This window comes from Narcine bancroftii, chromosome 4 (genome assembly GCF_036971445.1).
Source record: "Narcine bancroftii isolate sNarBan1 chromosome 4, sNarBan1.hap1, whole genome shotgun sequence".
NCBI classification, from domain to species: Eukaryota; Metazoa; Chordata; class Chondrichthyes; order Torpediniformes; family Narcinidae; genus Narcine; species Narcine bancroftii.
The window spans coordinates 61,382,309-61,398,196 of record NC_091472.1 but is presented as its reverse complement, the minus strand read 5'-3'; the positions used below and the strand labels follow the sequence as shown (position 1 = coordinate 61,398,196).

At 36.2% G+C, this 15,888-nt stretch overlaps 1 protein-coding gene across 16 annotated transcripts in view; it reads left to right on the top strand.

The window, feature by feature from the left end:
* nrxn1a (neurexin 1a) overlaps positions 1-15,888 on the top strand; it is a 1,705,359-nt gene that overhangs the window by 63,038 nt on the left and 1,626,433 nt on the right. The window lies entirely within an intron of this gene.

Below are 15,888 nucleotides of genomic sequence, written 5' to 3'. Positions count from 1 at the left end.
ATACATGGATAGGGGAGGTCTGGAGGGTTATGGAATGAAATCAGGTCAGTGGGACTAGCTAGTTTTATTGGTCACCACAGACCGGAAGGGTAAAATGGCCTGTTTTCTGTGCTGTTACTTTCTATAGATCTACAGTACTGAGCTTGAGAAGGTCAAAGTATTTATTGCTGCAGAATTTAAAGTTCAAAATGCTACATTTTTGGTATTGGAAAATCTACCTGCACAGGCTTGTCATGAGCATTTGACCTTGGCAGAATCTACTTTAACGGATTTGAGAGACTGGGTATATCACCTGGAAAATGATAATGAGAAGTTAACGGTGAGAATTTTGAAGGTTTTGAGGGTTGAAGTAGATGGCAGAATCTGTGTATTGCGGGCTGAAACTGAAAAGATACTGAAACTGGCATGCTTACTAAATTTTTCTCTGACCTGCTGGTAATGTTGTTTGGGGAAGAGATGTTCCAAATACCAATGGTGCTTGATAGAGTGCATCGTTCACAAAGCCTAAATCGGGGGGAAATCCATGTTCGGTGGTTTTACACCTACACCACTATCAAACGAAGGAACTGTTGATCCGTGAACCCCATCATAAAGGCACACTGCAATATCACGGCAAATAATTTAGAATCATGGAAGTAGACTCTCCGATATTATGAAGCAACAGATCGTATACAGGGAAATTATGTTGGAGCTATTCAAGCATGTATTTCTGAATTTGATGTTCACCAGTTTATACATAAGTGGAATTTGAATTTAATGCAGGGATATGATATGACGGTATTAAAACATCTGGTAAAGATATGGGTTAAAAGAAATGATGTTATAGGAACAAAGGGTAAATTATCAATCTAAACTCTAATATATAAAAATCAGCTTGTTCCTTTTTCAATGTTTAATAGGTATTTAAAGATATGGTATTCTCAGGGTATAAAAGTGATTCAGGATTGTTTTGAAGAGGGACAGTTTCTTTTAATCAACTCGGAGAAATTCGGTATACCAGTTAATTCTTTATTTGTGTATTACCAACTTAGAGCTTTGATAAGGGATAATTATGGTAAAGAGATAAGTTTACCTGAGTTAACGAAATTTGAATCTTTGATTTCCTTTATACCAAGGAGAGGTTTTATTTCAGATATGTATTGATTGTTTCAGGAAACTGTGGATAAACCGAATTTGGAGAAATCTAGAAATAAATGGGAAAGTGATTTAACGTGTTATACCTCTAGAGGATTGGGAGGTTATGTGTCATGAAGGGGTAACTAAATTGACTAATGTAAGATATGGTTTGGTTAATTATAATTTTTTGCATCAGTTATATTTGACTCCTGAGAAATTAAAAATATACAGATTTAGTTATTCGGATCTTTGTTTTAGATGTGGGTTAAGTACTGGAACTTTTTTGCATGTAGTTTGGTCCTGTGATAGGGTACAACCATTTTGGGAAAAAGTTAGACTGGTTTTGGAGAAATTATTTAAAATTAAATTACCATTAGATCCAGAGATTTTTTTTTGTTGGGTTATATGGTTTCTTTGACTGGTTTGGGGTTGGATAAGTTTCAAATAGCCTTTGTACGTTTGGTGTTATCTGTGGCATGAAAATGTGTAGCAATTACTTGGAAAGACAATGTAGAGATTAATATAGCTCGTTTGCATAATAAATTGAGATCTTGTATTTATATGGAGAAAATAACATACAATTTACATGATAATTACTCTTTTTTGTTAAAATGTGGTCATCTTATTGAGAATATACGGGTTTGGAAATATCTTAAAATATTATATATGTTTTATGTTTTTTTTGGCTCCCCTTGAGGGGGCTGGCTGAGTGGGTGGAGGGAGGGGGGTTTACTTTTATTTGTTTTGTATAAAAAAACTTTTTTGTTGCTATTGATTTTACGTTGTTTTTAAAAGTTTTAAATAAAGTTTTTTTTAAAAAAAGCATGGGTGTAAACCTTCAATGCTGTTGCCAGCTTGTCTTTGCATTTCTCTTCCCAATGGGAACAAGAATTGGTTTTGAACAGTGGCTGACGTTTGGGAATACACTCAGAACCTTCCCATTTCAAGTCTTGAATAACATTTTTTTTTCTTTTTCTGTTGAATGTTTGTTTCGGAAGGTTTTCACAGGGAAAGCATTGTTATTGCAAGTTGATTTAATTTGGAGTGGTTGAAAAGAAAGAATGTTACACACTTGGATTGTATTTATGGTTAAGACTTTTTGGTCAAAATAGGACAATTTTAAAAAAATCCTGTAACAGCTTTGTTAAAATTTTTGAGAAGTCTTCTGTATTTTCTTTTGAAGTGTACTGTGTTGCAGTATAAATATGTTGACTTCTTTTGGTCTGGTATGAACAGCTGCAGTGGTAATGCTTATTATTTTGCTTTCGAGTGGCAACATCAAATCTCACTGGAAGATGGTGAGTTTAGCGCATGGTCTATTCAACATCCTTAGTGGGATGGAACTGGAGAAGACCGCGGTGTGGGGGTGGGTTCATGGGTGTTTTGCATTGTTATTGTACTTCATTGTTACGGTTGTTTTTGTTCTAGATTTTGGATTTGTACTTTCCAGTTTAACAGGGGCATCTGCAGGCTGGAGGTTGTTTATTCATGTTGCACAAACTCAGCTCTGCACCTGCGCACTGGAATTTTTGAAATTATTATTACTGTTAGGATGAGCCATGATCACTCAGTTATTAAAAAGTAAATTCTATTAAGTCCCGTAGTTGGAATGTGAAAGGCTGAAACATCCAGTAAAATGAAGGTAAATGGCTTCAAATTTAAAATAACTTAAAGCTGCAATTATATTTTTACATGAGACATATATTCATGGCAATGATATTTCACACCTGATGTTCTGGTGGAATATCATTCTTCCTTTTGAGCTGAATCTAGAGGAGTATCAATCCTTATTAATGAGAATGTTCCTTTTGGTATATATAATGTTGTTTTGGATTCTAATGGTACTTTTGTTATTGTTTCAAGGAAATAATGTGATAAAATTATGGTTTTTGCAATGTTTATGCTCTTAATGTTGATGATCTGGAGTTTTTGTGGAAAATCTTTTTTTTATTTCTTTGCCTGATTTACTTTTATATTCACTTATTCTAGGCAAGGATTTTAAATATTGGTTGGATCCTATCTTAGATCATTCATCTTCTAAGCCAGCCACATTAAACAAATCTGCTTTATTAATACATTCTTTTCCCTCGGATTATGGCATTTCAGATGTCTGGAGTTTTTTTTAAATCCTACTAATAGAGAGTATTCTTTCTTTTCCCACGTTCATCACACATATTCACGTATTGATTACTTTTTATTGATAAAGAATTCATTCCATTAACTCATTCTTGTGAATACCACAGTATTGTAATATCTGATCATGCTCCTGTTGCATTATCATTGACTCTTCCTAAGTTTCCTAAAATTAAAAGACACTGGCGCTTTAATTCAGTATTATTATCAGTAAAGGACTTTGTTAAATTTATGAAAGAACTGATAGTTTTCATTTTGATATTAATCTATCCTTGGAGACTTGTAGCTTAGTTATATGGGACACTTTTAAGGCTTTCCTTGGGGTTCAAATCATTTCATCTTAAGTAATTATTTTTTTTCCTCCCTTGGTTCAAGATATTGTTTTTTATCAATGGTTTAACTTTGGTATCCAATCTTTTATCGATCATAATCTTGCCTCTTTCAAACAACTATCTGTTAAATTTAATATACTCAGATATCATTTTCTTTCATTATTTACAGTTTTGGAATTTTTGAAATCTTTATTTTTGAGACTTATTCAGGACTTGAATTTTAATGTTATAGGGAAGATGTATAGTTTTCAATCGGAACATAAACAGCTGTTGTCTGCCCTGTAAGAACTATTTTTGCTATCCACGGATATTTCTCTGGATTGAATTAAAAAAAAACTATGGGAACAAGATTTCCAACAAATATTTTCTGAGACTACATGGGATTCTACTCTGAGACATATTAATTAATCTTCTCTATGCAATACACATTTGCTATTGCAATTTTAAGTAGTACATTATGCCCACTATTCCAAAACCCAATTGGCTAAATTCTATCCTAACTTATCTTCTAAATGTGATAAATTTATAACTGAAGATGGTTCATTGTATCATACATATTGATTATGTCCTTCTCTTCTGAATTATTGGGAAGGTCTATTTTGTACACTACCTTTAGTTCTTAAGATTAATTTGGCCCCATCTCCTTATATTGCCTTGTTTGGAATATGTGGGCCCAATGATCCTATATTGAATTCTTCGAAATCCCTTGTAGTAGCTGTTGCTTTCTTGATTGCGAGAAGGACCATATTAATGAAATGGAAAGATGTGGTTCCTTCCACCCACATTAAATGGCTGTCTGATATGGTTTTTTTTGTGTCTTTAGAAAAAATTAGATGTTCTAACTACTGTAATGAATGTAAGCTTTATTTCTTCCTGAGATTCTTTCCTTAATTATTTCCCAAATTTGTAAGCTTAACTAATTTTTGATTTTTGCCCTCATTGTTTATTTTTCTTTATCAGATAGTGGTCTATGTATTTTTCCAACATCCTCTGTCAGTAAAGGGCTGATTTTGTTATTAGCCAGTTTTTTAAATTTTTGTATGTTTTTTTTAAAATGTAAGGTGGGTTTTGTCATTACTGTCATTAGTATTATATGAGTTTGATTATTGTTCTATTCATGTTTATTTACCAATGTAACAATTACTAAATGAAATTAATAAAAATTTTAAAAGGGGGAAAATAATTCATATTCTGTTAATTAATAAAATGGTAAATTAATAAATCTCTTTTAAATTTATACATACAGTATGGTAAAAAGTCATTTCGGCCCATGTGTTCATGCTGATCAATTTTACTCCATTTAACCAAAAGCCCCGGTATATTTTTGAACGGTGGGAGGAAACCAGAGCCCCCAGAGAAAACCCATGCAGACATGGGGAGATGGCAAATGGTACTGGTTCCAAGTCCTCAGCATCAGCTCCAGCTGGAGTCAGGTGTGGTGCCGTCCACCTCACTGCCAAGTGTGCTCAGTGCCAGAACCATGGCTATGTTTCAGCTTGGGTGGGAGCAGCAGCCTCGGGTGGGTTATGGCGGTGGAGGGAAGTGTCTCAGGCCATCTTATACGCCAAATCTACGTTGAGTAGTTTTTTTTTAGTTGAATTTAAGATCTCTTTTTTTGTATCTGGTGTAGAAGTCTACCCCTGATTTTGGAATTCTTTTTGAGGGTTTCAAGACTCCAGTTGTACAGTGAAATATACAGTATTTGATATTGTAGAAACAAAGTTTATAATTAAGCTTATCAAAGACCTATATACGTTGGACTTAACTGAAGTTTATCCAGATTCAGAATAAAAAGTACTGTGATCTGTTTGTGGATCCTGTACTTATCAATTATGGAGTTAGGTGTAACCCAAGATATTTTTTGTCGCTAATAATAGAGCTCACTTTTGTTGCTTATCAGTAGCTTTGTTTTAAATAATAATTGCAAACAATTAATTTGAAGGCTCATGTGGAGCAATTCTTTCAAAAGTGTTAGATAGAATTCTATTTCATTTTGGATCATTAGTAAGATTTTTATTAATCTCACATTTAATGTCTTTAATTACTTTATTAAATTGTCACATTTTTCTTTCAAAGTTTTAGTATTATTTTATTACCATTTATAAATTTTATGGTAAATTATTACTATCAGAAATGTGAAGGGCAAAATCACTTTGAAGAGCTGAGAATAAATCCTGGCCTGAGAAAGAAACATAATTTACTGCAGTTCTATGTGGAGTGCATCATCTGTAATTATCTGAGCAAATTCATTGAAAGAGCTGGCACACTTAGTAGGTAAATATGGATGAGAGTGTGTTAACATGCAAATTGTTCAACCTGATCTACTGCATTTGGTGTAATCAGCATGGCCTCCTCTACATGGATGCGACTAAATGTAGATTAATTGATGGCTTCACCAAATATCTATGCTCCGTTTGTGGGTCTGAACTTGAGCTTCCTGTAGCCAACCATTTCAACTCCTCCATCCATTCCTACAGTGGCATGTCTTCCCTCAGCCTCATCTATTATTCTTTCTTTGGCTTGGCTTTGCGGACGAAGATTTATGGAGGGGTAATGTCCACGTCAGCTGCAGGCTCGTTTGTGGCTGACAAGTCCGATGCGGGACAGGCAGACACGGTTACAGCGGTTGCAAGGGAAAATTGGTTGGTTGGGAGTTGGGTTTTTCCTCCTTTGTCTTTTGTCAGTGAGGTGGGCTCTGCGGACTTCTTCAAAGGAGGTTGCTGCCCGCCAAACTGTGAGGCGCCAAGATGCACGGTTTGAGGTGATATCAGCCCACTGGCGGTGGTCAATTATATTATTATTATTAGGGTAAAGCCAAATGCTTATTTGAGGAATAACATATCTGCTACTCCTAGATATCCTTAAACCTCGCAGCGTGATTGATACAGTGTATTTTGTAATTTTGTGTAACCCCTACCCCCACCAGATTCCACTGTTTCCATCTATTGTTTACCTACTCGTACTTATTTATTTTTCTCTCCAACTTTTCTTCCCCCCCATGATTTCTTCCTTTCCAGCTCTCACACATCCTCTTGCATACTCTATCCCTTCAATAGTCCTTTCCCAGCTTCTTTCCCCTGTTATATAATGTAATTCTAACCAGTTTTATCTTCGTCTTGAATATTAGCACATAGATGTTTGCAAGAAATTTTCCCTGAATTGTGTCCTGTGACAATGCTTTTACTGGGTAATTCTCCACAAATGAAGTGCAGTCTCGTGGCTTTCAACATGAATAATTTCACATTGAATTGAGATTCAGCCTGTTTAATTAAACAAGCAATATTATTCTTCACACTGATTTCTTATGTAGCTTCAGAAACAAGAATGATCCATCAGCTGAGAAAAGTCACATTTTATGAAAATAGTGCCATCAATCCAATTCATCAATGCAGCAATACATCCACACTGCATGAAATACATAGGCAGTAACTTCAGAAAACAGCAATGGGTCTGTTTTGGCCTGGACCAACAAGAACAAGTAGTTCTGATGACCTGACCAATATTTCAGCTGAATTGATGGCCATTGTTATTAGCTCACATTTTATTTAGTAGTTTAATAGTTAACATAGGATGAAAACCTTTCATAACAAAACCTTTTTACAGCAAAACCATCTGCAGCTTGTCGTCAGACAGAATGCACCATCAAGGAGTAGTCATAAACGGTGTTAATGGTCTTAATTAAGAACCAGAACAATAGATTGTTTACTCAAGGAAAAGGCAACTGTTCAGAAAGAAGTCCTCTGATTATTGAGTCATTTTTTGGGGACATTGAAACTGAAACCAGTATTGATTAAGCAAGTCATGTTATTGAGACACTTGAGGAAGCAATGAGTATCATTAGCCAGTCATCTGAAGACAGAAATTAAGTTGCTTTGTGTGAGATTGACCTTGTCAAGGGAAAACAATGGCCCACTGTGACCATTGTAATAGTCATGTTTGATTCACCTATATCTGGTAAAGGAAACCGGATCATTCCTGCATTTGGATCATGATCTTCCTAATAACATATAACCACATAACAGTTTATGACATGGAAACAGGCCATTTCGGCCTTCAAGTCTATGCCAGTTCACTCAAACAACTCTGCTAGATCCCCCCACCTATTCTCCACCCATAACCTTCCAACCCCCTCTTATCCATGTATATATCCAGCCTCCTCTTAAATGAAAGAATTGACTCTGCCTCAACTATTTCCTCTGGAAGATTATTCCATTCAGCTATCACTCTCTGAGTGAAGAAGCATCCTATAATGTTTCTCCTAAAATTTTGCTCCCTTATCCTCAACTTGTGTCCTCTTGTTTCAACCTCCCCTGCTCTCAGGGGGAAGAGTCTACTTGCATCTAGTCTATCTATTCCCTTCATAATTTTAAACACCTCTATAAAATCCCCTCTCAATTGTCTACATTCCAATGAATAAAGTCCTAACGTCTTCAATCTTTCTCTGAACTCTAGGTATTTTAAACCAGGCAACATCCTTGTAAATCTTCTCTGCACCCTCTCCACCTTAGCTATATCCTTCCTTAAATTTGGAGACCAGAACTGAACACAATACTCCAAACCTGGCCTCACCAACACCTTAAACAGTCGCAGCATCACTTCCCAGCTCCTTTGCTCTATGCTATGATTTATGCTGCATCACAACTCCAAGATCTCTTTGTTCTTGTGCATTCCCCAATGTCCTCCCCTTTACTACATATGTCCTATTTTGATTATTTTTACGGAAATAAAGCACCTCACACTTCTCTACATTAAATTCCATCTGCCATCTTTCAGCCCAATTCTCCAGACAAACCAAATCCCTCTGTAATCCCTGAAAACCTTCCTCGCTATCCACCACTCCTCCTATTTTTGTATCATCTGCATATTTACCACCCCATCGTCCAAATCATTAATATACATTATGAACAATAGGGGACCTAGCACTGATCCTTGAGGCACACTGCTCCTCATAGGCTTCCATCCTGACAGACAGTTGTCCACCATGACCCTCTGCTGTCTATCCTCCAGTCACTTCTGAACCCATCTTACTATTTCCCTATTAATCGCTAGTGACTAAACCTTATCAAAAGCTTTGCTAAAATCCAGATAGACTACATCAACTGCCCTACCTTCATCCACCTTTCTTGTCACTTCTTTGAAAAACCCAGTAAGGTTTGTTAAACATGACTTCCCCTTCACAAACACATGCTGGGTGCTCCTGATCAATCCCTACTTATCTAGATATATATATATATATATATATATATACACACCATCTCTAAGAATACCCTCCATAACTTTCCCTACCACCGAAGTCAAACTTACAAGCCTATAATTACTTGACCGACACCTCATTTTGCTTAACCCTTGCTTGGGTTCGTAACCCCTTTGCAAGGAATAGTGGACTTGTGATAATCATCATGTAAAAAAAATTCTCTGGAATCAACTCAACAAGATTTGTGAGTTAAAGGTAGTTTGATGATTCAGTGTCTCACCTACTTCATAATTACATCACTTTAAAAGTTCTAAATTTCTACACAGGATTTTTGAAACTGAACTTTGGGAATTGACTTTCCAGAATTAGGCCTAAGCTGCAGTGGTTTGGTTAATACACATACATACATACACACATAGTTGCACATAGTTGGGGTTAAGTTTAGATTTAAGTAAGATGTTATATTATTAGTAAATATTAATAATATATTGTTTTGAAAATAATATTGTCCTGGTGAATTTCTATTGCTGCTGGTCTATGACGTAACACCACAAAAGGCAAATAAGATGATTAAATAAGATTTTGTGTACGTTGATGGGTCTGTTTCTCTAAGCCACTATAATTCTAAACAATTCATGAGTATTGCTGGATAGCAGTTATTGCTCAGTTGTACAATAGGTACTGGGGAAAATGCAGTCAATAAAACTGACCCCTTCTCTTTCTCCTCCTCCCCCACTATTTTGTTCAGATGTCTACTGACATTTTCCCATACCCTGATGGAGTCCGAGACCAAAATGTTTGTGTTATTTTACCTTGGCTACATAAAGGACACTGCTTCTCATGCTGAGTTTCTCCAACTTTGTGTATTTTACTTCAACATGGATTTCATGTTTAACTTCTCATAGCATTTGTTAGCTATGAGCTCATGAAATTCAGAAAATTTGCATGTGTAATTATGTATCAGTCCAAAGAAAATAACAACCATCAGCAAAAGCAAGAAAGGAATCTGCCTTTGAAAGAGCATGGACATATCTGAAATGCTAAGATTTTAAAGAAGTTAGACCAGTGGTTTTGTAGTTGATTAATTTCCATTTTGCCATGACTCTGCACAGCATTGTCATAGAAAATAATTATCATTCCCAAGATAATGTGCAGTATTTAATCTGTGTCTCTCTTGATGACTTGATAAATTTTAGCATCTGGAACACTGGTTCAACATCCTAATTTTCTGCTGAGTGATTGCAGAAGAAAAAAATGCATTTCTGGAATGATTTTTACAATCCCACTATGCAACATGGACAATTCTGGACAAAAATAGAGTGATGTAGGGTCATTATTATAATATTCAGCAACCAGTTCATACAGCGCATGTTCCCATGAACAACAATGTTATAGTCCCCAAATGAATTGCTATAACGTTGAGTGGAGGATAGACATTGTCCTGGAGATCTGCAAAATGGTACTGTGGGATCTTTTACATCCACTTGAGACAGCAGACTAAGTCTCAGCCAAATGACAACACCTCTGGCACTCGTTGAACATTGCACATCCATGTCAAACTTTATTCTTGATGATTTTTGAACCTGCAATCCAGTAACTCACCCTGTAACAATTTTGCCATGCTTGACCCAGCTCATATGCCTCATTGGGCATGTCCTCTTACTCTGGCCATTTGATAAAAAGATTATGAGAGCCCCAGCTGTAGGTATAGTAGTACATTAGGTTACCAACATATAATTAGACCATTGGGTCAAAGCTAGTCTGTTAACATTTAGCCTTTACATGATCATAGAATTTGAATCATATATAGCGGTCATGATTCTATATCATTCTTTTGTTCTTTTTGCTCACCCGCTTATCTAACATAAACTGGAAAGGTAATAACTAAATCCAGAATTGAATTATGTAGCCTTGCAAATTCATGCAGAGAAAATTCTATTCCAAATCTTTGATATATAATTTTGTAATGGTGACAGCCCTTTTTGATCCCTCACCTTATGAATATTCTCAATTTGGGTAACTAGAACATCTTTAATATATTTTAATGTTTCTATCATATGCAACTTGTAGTACCCTGACAATGACTCATTTGTCGCTCAGGTGGCTTTTAAAGTTTAAATTTCTAGTTTGGATGTGCATGAAAGGTGTAATTAAAATTAAACTATTGCACAAGTTCTTTAGAAGATACACATTTAGTTACATTATTTTTTGTTGGTGATTGGGCACCAGCTGCATGTTAATTAAGATAAATCCATTGGGGCCAATTTTCATATACCAGTTCCCTAAGCAAAGAATCATGGAATTGTTGTGGAACAGGAGATGTTATTTGCCCCTTGAGTCTATGTCAACTTCATAATGCAAACTCATAAGTTCTATTTCCCCCTTACTTTCTATGTTACAAAATATTTTCTTATAAATTCCCATCCAATTTCTTTCATGATCCTAACTTCACTGATTTTTTTTTAACAAAGTTCTTTACATATGTATTTTATACAGAGACTTGAAGCTGTTCCCCCTGTTTTATGATTCATCAACTAATGTTAACAGCTCTTCTTGATTTTTTTTTAACCTATCTAAACCAATCATAATCTTGTGCATTGTTGACCAATCTCCTCTCGATCTTTTGTGCTCCTTTTATATAAAAAAAATCCCATCTTCATTCCTTATTGCTGGGACTATTTTAGTGAATCTTCCATACACCCTCTTTAGAATTTTCACATCATTCCTTGAACGCAGTGGCCAGAGTTAGAGATAATATTCTAGTTGCAACAAAATCAGTATTATATTGGTTCAAATATTTTTTTTCTGCTTTTGTGCTTTGCGCCTTGAAACATGAATTTCAGGGTCCCATATGCTTTTCTGAACTACTGATCCCCCCAATGTCCCTTACCATTTTCTAACAGGTGTATCCTTTTTGTCTTGGCTCCCACTGTTCCAGAACACCATTCCAAACTGTACCATTAGCAGTAGAGATCTATGATGGGAGGTTTCTGCATGATTTCTGCTCAATTCCTGAGAGACAAGGTTCAGGTGGGAATCCTCCATCAAATATACACAAGAGAATTTAAATGTAGAAAAGTGATGTGAATGTGTTTCATCTACCAGTTTTTAGGAAATAGATTGGGTGGACAGATGATATCAAAGAATTGGCCCCAACGTTGGGGTCGAGAAGACCAGTACCGTGCTATACTGTTCTATAAACTAAGGTAAGTACCATGCTGTAATGTTGTATAAACTAGGCATTAACAATGGAAGAATTCATTCTTCAGACTGGGAGATTTGTAGAGATGCAATGAATCACCTTGATCAGCTTTATTTCATCAATGTACCTAGAACACACTTTATGGATAGATTACAGAGCCTTATACCAGTATATAATACAAGCCAAGCCTTTTTATTTTAGGCACCTTGGTTCTCTCCCAGGATTCTGGATGCCATTTCTCAGTCTCTAATCAAGCTTGGTACATTTCCTGAGCATTTAATGAAAAGGGATGAAGCTGTAAATATGGTTGATTTCTGAAATGTGAGTCACTGCACTTATATTGAAGTCGAGTTGGTGGGGAGGAAATGATGGTTGTATGCTTTCTGTCTCATAAATTATGGCATTATCTATGGAAGTTGAAATTACATCATACGTCAGTGACTTACTTACAAAGAAACTGGTAAGCATTGTGTCCATTGGAAGAATAAAGTATCTGTCACTTTTCTGAAAGATCTGCACACACTAATGCTCCATGTGTTGTAATGCTGATCTAGAATAACATTGACCCAAAAATAAATACATCATGACGATTTTCACTGTCACCGATGATGCTGCACTACAGTTAATGTGAGACATCAAAATATCAACTTGCCTATTTCAAACATCTCCTTTTTTTAAGACAAAATTTAAAAGAAAAACAATGCTAGAGGAGCTGACCAATTGGAATCTGAGATACATTTTAAAGCAGTATGCACAGTGAATTGGATTCTGAGGTACGTTTTAAAGCTGTATTCACGGTGAATTGGATTCTGAGGTACATTTTAAAGCAGTATGCACGGTGAATTGGATTCTGAGGTACGTTTTAAAGCAGTATTCACGGTGAAATGGATTCTGAGGTACGTTTTAAAGCTGTATGCATGGTGAATTGGATTCTGAGGTACATTTTAAAGCAGTATTCACGGTGAATTGGATTCTGAGGTACATTTTAAAGCAGTATGCACGGTGAAATGGATTCTGAGGTACATTTTAAAGCAGTATGCATGGTGAATTGGAATCTGAGATACATTTTAAAGCAGTATGCACGGTGAATTGGATTCTGAGGTACGTTTTAAAACAGTATGCATGGTGAATTGGATTCTGAGGTACATTTTAAAGCAGTATGCATGGTGAATTGGAATCTGAGATACATTTTAAAGCAGTATGCACAGTGAATTGGATTCTGAGGTATGTTTTAAAGCAGTATTCACGGTGAATTGGATTCTGAGGTACATTTTAAAGCAGTATGCACGGTGAATTGGATTCTGAGGCACGTTTTAAAGCAGTATGCACGGTGAATTGGATTCTGAGGTACGTTTTAAAGCAGTATGCACGGTGAATTGGATTCTGAGGTACATTTTAAAGCAGTATGCACGGTGAATTGGATTCTGAGGTACGTTTTAAAACCGTATGCACGGTGAATTGGATTCTGAGGTACATTTTAAAGCAGTATGCATGGTGAATTGGAATCTGAGATACATTTTAAAGCAGTATGCACAGTGAATTGGATTCTGAGGTACGTTTTAAAACCGTATGCACGGTGAATTGGATTGTGAGGTACATTTTAAAGCAGTATGCACGGTGAATTGGATTGTGAGATGCGTTTTAAGCAGTACGCATAGTGAAATTCTCAGAAATTTGATTGGACATTGTATTGGCATGATTGCAACATGCTTTGCACTATCAATTGAATTGGATGGTTTTTGCAGATCTTGGTGCTTACAGGATGTAAATTGGGTCGGTATTTAGTGAAGGCAATCTTTCTGTAATTCTGATTTGATACTTGCTCTCCCAAATTCAACCATTTCCATTCACTTCAGACACAATGAAGATCAAAAATGTTTGACTGGCCGAAAAAGCCCTCTGGTTCTGCCCTACTATTTTATTTGGAGAGACAATCTATTACGTCATTACTTATTCAATGGGAACTGTTACATATTACTACAGTAAGGAACCTGATAGAATCTATTGTTAAGAAATTATGACTAAGAACATTTAATAAGATTGGGCAGAGTCAAATGGGTCTGTGAAAGGAAAATTATGTTTGATAAATCAGTTAATAATATTTTGAGCATGTTACAAACAAAGTAGACAAGGAAGAATTAATGAATGGAATATAGTTATACTTTTAGAGCCCTTCACATAAGTGTAAAATAAAAGGTTATAGCATAATTTGAGTGCATGGGTCTAAGGTTAAGATCATATCATTGAACGAGGCTTGGTTAAATTATTTAATAAAATTGAAAATAGGAATAAATTTATCATTTTTGCCTTGGAAGGTTTTGGCCTGTCCGGTTCTGCCAGGATTGGTACTGAGGTTCCATCTGTTTACTATCTTTATCAAGATTGTTGATGAATAAAATCTTAAAATACCAAGTTTGGTGATAACATTAAGTTTTGTGGTAATGTGAGTTGTGAGGAGGATCAAAAAGGGCTTCAAGAGATTTTCACAGATTTAACTAAATGGGTAATAACATAGCAGATTGTACATCACGTGCAAAATATGAGGTCTTCCACCTAAGCAGAAGTTTTTTTTTAATTGGGAAATAAATTATTTTAAAGTTAGCAACAAGAAACAATCAGGTTTCTTGTAAAATGGTAAAATCATGTAAAATGGTACATTTTCCTTATGCAAAGTAATTTGAGTACATGTATAAAATCCACTTTTAAAAGGCTCCTATGAGCCAGTATCTAATTATTGCTTGCAGCCCAAACCTCTCTACCAAAGGAATGATATTCTTTTGATGGAAGAATACAGAAAAAGTTCGCAAGGTTGATTTATGAAATGGCAGGTTGCCATATAAGGAGGGATTAACTGGATTCTTTCCAGTGTAGATGAATGAGAGATGATCTGATTGAACATGCACAATTCTTGCCAGAATATGAAGGGACATTGACCTGAAATGTTAACTTTGTTTCTATATCGTCAGATACTGCTTGACCTGCAAAGTATTTCTAGCAATTCAGTTTTCGTTTATTAAAAAAAAAAATTGCTGGTGCTATAAATTTTAAGCAGTCATGTTCTCAAGGAATTGACAAGGAAAATGTATGCTATTTCATGTGAGCCATGAGAATCAGAATGTCATATTCTCGAAAGAGGATCAACCATTTAGGATTGAGATGAAGAAGGTATTTCTTCATTTAGATAATAATTGATCTTGTGTTGTCTGCCTAAGGGAGCTATGGATTTTTGTCACTGTGTATTTAAGATGGATATGAGGTCAATGCAGTAAAAGGTTAAATCTATTCATAGTAACTAATATCACACTCCTGTTCGGCTCCGAATCATGGGTCCTCTACCGGCATCACCATTGGCTCCTAGAACGCTTCCACCAGCGTTGTCTCCGCTCCATCCTCAACATTCATTGGACGACTTCATCTCCAACATCGAAGTACTCGAGATGGCAGAGGCTGACAGCATCGAATCCACGCTGCTGAAGATCCAACTGCGCTGGGTAGGTCACGTCTCCAGAATGGAGGACCATCGCCTTCCTAAGATCATGTTATATGGCGAGCTTTCCACTGGCCACTGAGACAGAGGTGCACCAAAGAAGAGGTACAAGGACTGCCTAAAGAAATCTCTTGGTGCCTGCCACATTGACCACCGCCAGTGAGCTGATATCGCCTCAAACCATGCATCTTGGCGCCTCACAGTTCGGCGGGCAGCAACTTCGTTTGAAGAAGACCGCAGAGCCCACCTCACTGACAAAAGACAAAGGAGGAAAAACCCAACACCCAACCCCAACCAACCAATTTTCCCTTGCAACCGCTGCAACCGTGTCTGCCTGTCCCGCATCGGACTTGTCAGCCACAAATGAGCCTGGAGCTGACGTGGACATTTACCCCCTCCATAAATCCTTGTCTGCGAAGCCAAG